A 9,470-nucleotide genomic window follows, 5' to 3' on the forward strand; every position below is an offset into this window, starting at 1 on the left:
ACAATAACAACCACCACAGCCACCACAACAGCCCGACGATAATGGCTTTGGAATTGATTTTGATGACATTTAGTTTTGTTATATTAGTATTTTTAAATTATTAATATTTTGGGTTTTTTTTTTTAATTTTTGAGACAATACTACTTATGTTTTGTTATCTTACATTTTGGAGACTATGGATATTGTTAAATTTGTTTTATTATTTAATTAAATAAGTTGGTTTTTGTTATCCCCAAAAAATGGAGATCGATGACGTGGCAATAGAGGTGACAAGTGGTAGTACATGGTCCGTAAAAGATACATTAATAAGTCAATAAATATATTGTCTCCTTAGAGTTGTGATAAAGTGACTTGGCTTAGGAGTAGCTCAGTAAGTCATGTTAGACCAGAGATATGCCACGTTAGACCAGTGTGCCATGTTAGACGAGAGACATGGCATGCTAGACCAGAGTGCCATGTTAGACGAGATATGGCATGCTAGACCAGAGTGCCATGTTAGACGAGAGAAATGGCATGCTAGACCAGAGTGCCATGTTAAACCATAGGAGTGTATGTCCTACCAGCAAGTGTATGTCCTACCAGCACTTGCATATGTCCAGCATGCATGTGTCCGACCAGCACTTGCATATGTCCAGCATGCATGTGTCCGACCAGCACTTGCATGTCCTACCAGCACTTGCATGTCCTACCAGCACACACATGTCCGACCAGCACTTGCATGTCCTACCAGCAAGTGCATGTCCTACCAGCAAGTGCGTGACTATCTAGTAGAGGTGTGTTCGACCAGCTTGAAGGAGATATGGGTCGACCAGATAGAGGAGGACTAAGTCAAGATTCCCAGAAACGGCTTCAACAAGAGCTGGTCTTGGCACACGCGGGAATCTCTCATTCTTCCTGCAAATTTGGTGTTCTGTTACATTTTGAATATTTTTGTAATTTAAATATAATAAGAATAATTAAATATCTCAATTCTAGGGGATATCAAATGTATGATCCTAAGCCTATAAATATATGGCTTATGGGATTAGAAAATGGGCTTCTTCTTCTTTTTAGACTTTTTGGGAAATTTTGAGTCTGAGTTTTCTAGAGAGAGAAAGTGCTGGTACCATAAAGAATTCTTGTATTCTTGTAATCTGTACTGAACAAACTCAATTGGCTTAGTTCATCTGATCTTGAGTACAGATCTGTAATCACAACTCTAAGTGGATTAGGCTATTACCAACATATTGGGGCTGAACCACTATAAAAATTGTGTGTGTTATTTACTTTCTGTTCAAAACCGTCTGTGTCGTTTTATTTCTCTTGAAGGCTTTGTCGTTTTTGACGTTCTCACGTCGTTGGCCAAAAACGCGGTCAACAATTTTATTTATTTATTTAATTAATATTTAATATTTTTTAAAATAAATTTTAATCAATATAATTTATTAAATATTTATATTTTTTAAATTGTATACCTACAGCGACGACATGCCGTCGCCGTAGGGAGAACGCTGAATACAAAAATATGAGTTTTCATGACACTACAGCGACGCCATGACTTCGCTGAAGGCATATATACCAACGCACTCTTCAGCGACGACATGTCGTCGCTATTGATGGAACGGTCGACGGACATACAGCAATCACATGTCGTCGCTGTAGAAGTTTTTGAAATTCAAAATTTCAAATTTTGCAACCACCAACAGCGACGACATGTCGTCATAATATCCAGTCCAACCGAAAAAAATTATTTCCTACTGCGACCGACATGTCGTCGCCGTAGATTGCTACACTTACAGACCTACAACGATGCCGTTTTGGCGACGACATGTCGTCGTTGTATACCTAAAGAGACGACAAAAGTCATCGCTGTAGACTCTTTTTCTTATAGTGACTTGGCTAAAAATTTACCTAGAGTATTGTTTATTCTAGAGTGCTATTTCCAATTTGTTAGAAATCCCTTAGTGCTTGAGATAGAGGGAATAACCTTTTGGGCAAATGTTGTAAACCTTGTTCAAGTTGGTAATCCTTAATCCTCTTCACTTTGGTAATGTAAGTGAGAGTACTTTGTTTTGTTCTTGTTATATCTTATTTCTACTATTGTCTTCATTATCTCTTTTTCTATTTTTCTTTACATATTTATTTGTATCTTTTGCTTTATCTTCTATACATCTTTTGTTCTACTACTTTTACTTTACTTGTATCTTTTGGCATAGAGTTGTATTTTCTATTCCCTTCTTCTACTTCTTTTTTTATGTTTGCTTGTAATTTTTGTTATTGAGTTGTAACTTTATTTAATCACTCACCTAGTTATTTGTACTATTTTGCTTAGAGGTGTAATGGTTTTACTTATATCCATTAAGCCAATTATAAATATCTCTAACAAATCAGGCATCTTCTTGTGGATCCGAACTAAATAATATACGACTTTTGATAAGATGGCGACCTTCATTTGAAGTCATGAACAAAATTTAAATATATATATATAATTTAAGAGTTAGAACAAGTTTCATATATTGAAGGCAAAATGAGTAAATAAAGCACGGATGAATATTTTTGGAGTTTTAAAAAAAAAAACAGAAATTTACATAAATCATGATCACTCCAATAATACTATTAAATTTTTTATTGGTGGTAACATTTCTAGCATCCATAAATATATAAAACTGCATGTACTTTATAGATAAAGTACTTGAATATTATCAAAATATTGTACATACACTTCTGTTATCTTCTAGTACTTGACTACTATAGGACTCCTAACGTAGTGCTTCCCATCTGACCATTTCAATTGTCCAAACACATAGTTTTTAGGCTTCCCAACAACCTTTGGCTTCAAAATAATCTCAAATTTCTTTTCCTCACCAATTTTGCTAAATTTCAAGCTTGTGGGCTTAACATAGATAGAAACTCCATTTGGGGCCCTCACATATGCCTTGTAGGTACCTGGGGAGCCAACATTCTTAACTTTTCTAGTAATTATCACTGATTGTGAACTAAGATTATTAACCACAATGGAAGGATAGTTGAAGTTAGCTAGATTAAATGAGGTGGGACATTTATTATATGGCTTCTTAGTAAATTTTTCAAGCAATGTTTCATCAATGCCATGAGCACATAAAAAGTCCACATAATCTTCAATAGTTCGGTCATAGACAAGTCCAGGGTCCATAGCTCGATTTGGTTGCACATGGCCTGAACCATATTCAAAAGGTGATGCTTTTTTCTTGTTCCAATCCAACAATGGCCCCTTGTTGCTATCTTGTACTCTTGCTGCATATAGTTCATTTTCATGATAAATAAGGAATCTTAGCCCAAGTACATGGAATATATATATTTATAAATATATGTACCTGTAGTCATTATAGCCGAATGAATTGCAGCTGGACTCCAATCTGGATGAAGTGTTTTGAGAAGACCAGCAATCCCAGAAACATGAGGGCATGCCATCGAAGTTCCAGAAATTATATTGAATGGGACTCGACGTTTATCAAATGTTAGTTTAGTTGGTCCAACAGCTTCAGTGAATGCAGCAAGAATATTTACTCCAGGTGCTGTGATATCTGGCTGTGATTGTATTTAACAAGGAGAAAGTCATTTAGCAATTACATTTAACAAGAACGAAATTAGAGAATTTGTAAGGTAGACCTTGAGCAAAGCTGGCTCTATGGGATTTGGTCCTCTTGATGAGAATGAAGCCATAATTGGTGATGGTTTTACTCTCACTTCAGTCTTTGCCGGAGATATGTAAGCTATAGGGTTCCTGAATTGACAAAAATATCATAGGTCAAAGTTAATAAGCATTTTTGTTTTGGTGAAGAAAAGATGCATAATGAAACAACTCAAGAATTTTAGTTGGTACTTAGTAGTGTTGAGGTATTCATATACAAAAGTTCCCTCTGTGGCATTGAGATGAGATGTAGGAAGAACATAGGTCTCAGCTTCTGTGTCGTTAATAAGAATATGATTAATTAGAATCATTCCAACAGCGCCAGCAAGATGAGCTTGGTGACTCTTGTTAGAGGGACTAATCTCATCCCCAGCTACACAAATCAAGATCTTTCCCTTCACCTTATTTGGATCAAGACTATTAGGACGGCAAAATGTACTGGACAAAACATACAGCAATTCTCTGTAGTTAATTTTATCTAACAAGTTAAACTAGCATTTAGTATATTATTTTAACCTACGTACGCTTTTAGAGGATTTACTTCAGCAACTTTAGCATCTGCACCATTGATCAATGGATAAAACTTTTGAGAAGGCAAGCTATACTTGATGAAAGGCTTGCTCCCTGTCATTGTATTATATATAATTACAAAATATTACATAAATCAAACTTTGAAAGACTTAAATATGTTTTACCTTAAGTTTTTTTTTGTTCCCAAGAGTTACGTAACTATTGAACTCACGATCAATTGTACTTGCTGCCACAGTTAACATCCACGGTGAAACATTATTTACAGTCTTAGGATCAGGTCCATCGTTTCCAGCCCCGGCAACCACGACAATGTTGTTCATAATGGCATGAAAACTTCCAATTGAAATGGGATTATCAAGAAAATCACTTGCAGGGAAAACAAGAGAGAGAGAAAGAACGTCCACGCCATCAGCTATTGCAGCTTCAAATGCTGCCAATGTGTCAGCACCGTCACCCGTAGGCCATAGAACTTTGTAAGCAGCCACACGAGCTTTTGGAGAACCACCCTTAGCGGTACCATTTCCAAATCCCAAAATATTTGCTCTGGGGACAAAGCTACCCCCGGCTGTGGAAAGAGTATGAGTCCCATGTCCATCTGTGTCTCGACTAGTGAAAAAGTTTTCCTTAGGTATAGAGGCGTTGGACATCTTTAGTAGTGTCAGAATGCCTTTGCTAAAGTACTTGACTCCTATTAGCTTCCTATGGTGGAAATTGGAGAAAAAAGATTATTCAACTTTAAAAACAGTAATGTCGTTTAGTAACTTTTTTGTTTTTCTTTGTTTGTTTGTTTTTTTTTTTTTTTGCGTATAGTATATATATTACAAGTAAAATAATCTATAGAATATATATATTTATATATGTATGTATGTATTAAGCTATCAAAAATTTCATGCATGCCTGACTAAATAAATAAATAAAAATGTGCTTGTTCCTATTTAAATTTCTATATATTGTCTAATAATATATATATATATATGCATAGTTAGTTGTACAACTTATATCACATATTGTATATAGCTAGGTTCTCAATTTATAATTTATAATTTATTATTATTGGCTTTAATATTCTATCCCCCAATTTATTTTTGGCTTTAAAACAAAAATATGCAAATTATTTGGGAAAATAGGATTCAAATGTGAGTTAAGGATCTAAATGGAAATGGTGGTATATGTTGGAACCTTTAATTAAATGAAAATTACATTAATTTGACAGAAAAATGTTGCAAAAAAAGATATGAAAGGACTAATAGCTAAGTCTAAAGTATTTGGAAAGATAAAGATATACAAATACAAAAATTTAAAAGTTAATTAATGATGTAGAAATTTTTCTTACAATTCACCCTCTAATTACTACAATACATGCCTAATCTCAATGTAATATGCATAAAAAACAACTACAAAATTAATCTTTTACTCATTCTAAATGAATATGTGTATATATGTATATGACAGTTCTTTTATAGGGGCTTCACTTTAAGCCTTACCGGTGGGACCCTCAGTATTTCTCGACTCGTGAACAGTTTTCGGCGTGATTTTTTTAATAACTGTGTATATTGTAGCTATATAGAGCATCCTGCAAACTTTTAGAAAATTCTGAATAGTTTACAATACAAAAAACTAGGTTAAAAAATGTTGCTTTCCACGTGCATAAAAAAAATTAGTCACGCGTGCAACAACATGTTTGAACTTAGTTTTTGGTACTGTAAACTATTCAGAATTTTCTGAAAATTTGCAAGATACTCTAAATAGCTACAATATACACGGTCATAAAAAAAATCACACCGAAAATTGTTCACGGGTCGAGAACACTGAGAGCCCTACCGGTAGGGCTTAAAGTGAAGCCCCTATTGGAGAATTCCCACCGGTAGGGCTAACCAATTATGAGATGACACCTCATATGGTGTTAGACACCTTAAGGTGTCAAAAAACAACACTCAAAAGGAAAACAATAAAAAGTAGAAATAAGAGGATCAACCTATTGCAATGAATTTTATCTCCAATGGTTGGTTGACAACTTCCACGCCATTTTGATGGGATAGGTCCAATCCCTTCATACTCACTGAAGCTCTTTGATTCAGGCCAAACACCTACCAATAACCAACTCTCACCACATTTAAAATTAATAATCCAATAAGAAATATACATATATGATTTCAATTAAGAGATAAATAAAAGTACCACTGTCCAAGTTTCCAATAATTACATCTTCACCAAAGCGTGCCTTTTTCCAAATAGATTGAGAAGGAACGACTTCGTTATAGCTTTCCAATCCAAGAAACTTCCATGAACGAGTTGTGGCTGGTTTCACCTTTTTGCTCAAGAAAACCGATATCACATCTCGATGCTCTGTAACAATCAACATTGCATATAGTTAAATCAATTCTTAAATAATTAGTTAACATAACAACAAAGATAAAATGCTCACTTCGAATTTCTGTAGCTTCTACTTCATCAAGAATTGCTGCAAAGCCATTAATATGTCTATTATACGAGTAAATGATGGCATCCTTTGCCTTTTCCTCACTGCACAACAAGAAATAAAATACCTAGAATAAATAATGTACATGTACATATATACACATATACATATATTTAACACAAGTACCTTCCCAAGTAAGATCCAAGAAGGCTGTGATGAAATTTTGTGGCCATTTCAAGAGCATCTGAGGAAGGGTTCAGACCATGGGAATGTGTTCCCATGTACACAATATATGTCTGCATGAATACATTTTAACATAAACTTCATTTAATAAATAAAGAGAAAAAGACTAATAATATATATGTATATTCTTGCCTTTTTTTCAGTGGCTTTGAGTAGTGATGATTGAAGCAAAGTGAAAATAAGAAACATTGAGAGAAGAGATGAAGAAGAAACAACACTAGAGTGTGGTGCCATAGCTTTCCCTTTCATTAGATTCAATTGTGGATAGAGTACAGAGCTACGGTTTATTCTTAATTTATAGACACCAATGTGAGTAACATAAATTATTGCATCTTTCATGTGATCATATTCTATTAAAAAAGTAATTTAAATAACCAAATTAACATGTTTTTTATTAACAGAGTTTATATTAAAATAAATTTTAGTGGTCGATGGAAGTATCACATTTTTGTGATACACGTTGTTCTCTCCTGCTTCTCAATTATTTAAAAGGGGCAAGGACAAGTTAAAGTAATAATAAAGAAAATAATGCATGGCCGATGGCCCCATATGTGTGAAGAAAATTAGCATAGAACACAAGTTATAATAAGGGACATTATTATTTCTCTTTGAATATGTATACATATGTATCCATGGTCCATGATTTAATTCAAACAATAGGGAATATTTCAAGAGAACCACACAATAAATATAATATCTTCTTACTCCAATTATTCTTGTACTTTTTATTCTCACATTTTACATAACCAAAATAGATGATATTAATTCCTTTATTGTTTTTCTTTTCAAAAGTTAACATATACACCTTTTTTCACATAGAGTGGAAAAAAGAACAAAGACAGAATATTGTTTTAACTATAAAAAAATTTCTAGTTTAAAATTGAGTGTAGCTATACATCCCGCTGGAAAAAGGTGTATATGTCTCTTGGAAGAGCAATTAACACATATGTTTGCATTAATGTCTTCTACTTCTACTATTGACTAATTAAGCATAATGACTGTATTTCCATTATTATAGCTATATATAGTACATCAATAATTTAATTTTGTTGAATATAGATGATGGATCATGGAATACTAGGGGAAAAGTAGAAAGAAATGTTACAGAAAATATTCCTGTGACTTTAAAGATATGTGATATATATAATGATTTGAAAAGATCATGATAATCCAAGCACTAAAAATATATAGCTTTTAATTTAAGTGTTAATCAGTCCAAATTAACACCAACAACAATCCAATATTTTTAATCATTGCACAAGTACTCTTAAGAAACTAAATACTATTATTCACAAGACAATAATATGTACTAAAATTCACAAGACAACAAAATATAATACATAAATTCACAAGACAATATTATATTATTAGCTGGACCATCTGTTGTAGGTTTTGGATAGACATGTATATATATATATATATTTATATATACTTTTTACTTTTGATTAATAACAACTCATTGGTCAAGTTATTCCTCTTTGCATTACTACAAAATGGATTTACTATTTCAATTTTTATCTGCATTAATGTTGGTCCATGAAAAATGCAAAAGTGATATTACCCTCTTCTTCTTTTTTTCATGAGAATGATTACTGATAGGCCCAAAAAATGCTTTACCTGGCCCAAGATCCAATTCATCGTAAAATATTGGGCCCAAAGCTTCTGGTCTGGCCCAAATAGCCTACTTTACAAATATTAAATATGGGGTGTTTGAATTAATCAGTTCAAAAGCCTAGCTTCTGCTGGGAAGGTAATGTAAGATCCTCGTAGAAGCGGCAAAGGGCATCATTGTCTATTAATACCTTAATTATTATGAGAAGAGGACGATTAGAGGCAGGAAAGTTGATTACGTTTTAACCAATCACACGTTCCCACTCGTTTCATGACTCTCCTCTCAATCCCTTTAAATAGCTAATGTTGGGAACAACAAATGCATATGATTTTCTTACTTCGTTACTCTGCTTGAAAAACACTCTTCTGACTTAAGCATAAGAAAGTTTTCTTACAGGTAGCCCTCAAGTGCGTTGTTCATCTCGAAGATTCAAGATTCCAATAAGAGAAGTGAAGCAAAGTGACTAGAGAAGAAATATCAATTTCCAAGATTACCCCAACGAAAAATTTCAATATCAACAATTGGCACCGTCTGTGGGAACTTCACGATAAAGTTTCGAGAAACAATCACCAACAACTCCAAGCTGGTAACTATGCGACTTAAAGAAGGACAAGAAGTCATGGCTCCAAAAATAAACACTGTCCTAGCATTGACTAACACGCCTGACATCAACGAACAGTTGGATTGGATGTGCAAGTTAATGGAAGCGTCACAAGAACACTCTGAAGAAGTAATCAAAGCTTAAAAAAAAACCCAAGAAAAGATGGAAGTCGCACTGGTGAATCTTCGAAAAGAAAACGCAGAATTGAAGAACGGAATTCCTCCTCCAGCAATAGCGCCAGTGCCTGACCAAGTTTTAGAAAATGATGACAACGATCTTGATCTAAATGAGCTTCCTTACGGTCATGCCACCAGTGAATGTATTCACGTGAGAGTGCAACATGTTTGACAAGTCGAGCTTAATGTCACTGCAAATCAGGATCACTGCCAACAAGGTTGTCAACGACAACATCAAG

The 9,470-nt window shown here is 34.0% G+C and overlaps 1 pseudogene; it reads right to left on the reverse strand.

The window, feature by feature from the left end:
* Positions 1–2,562: 2,562 nt before the first annotated feature.
* On the reverse strand, positions 2,563–7,133 carry LOC133783467 (subtilisin-like protease SBT5.3; annotated as a pseudogene).
* Positions 7,134–9,470: the final 2,337 nt, after the last annotated feature.

The sequence above is a fragment of the Humulus lupulus genome, chromosome 6 (genome assembly GCF_963169125.1).
Source record: "Humulus lupulus chromosome 6, drHumLupu1.1, whole genome shotgun sequence".
Taxonomy (NCBI): domain Eukaryota; kingdom Viridiplantae; phylum Streptophyta; class Magnoliopsida; order Rosales; family Cannabaceae; genus Humulus; species Humulus lupulus.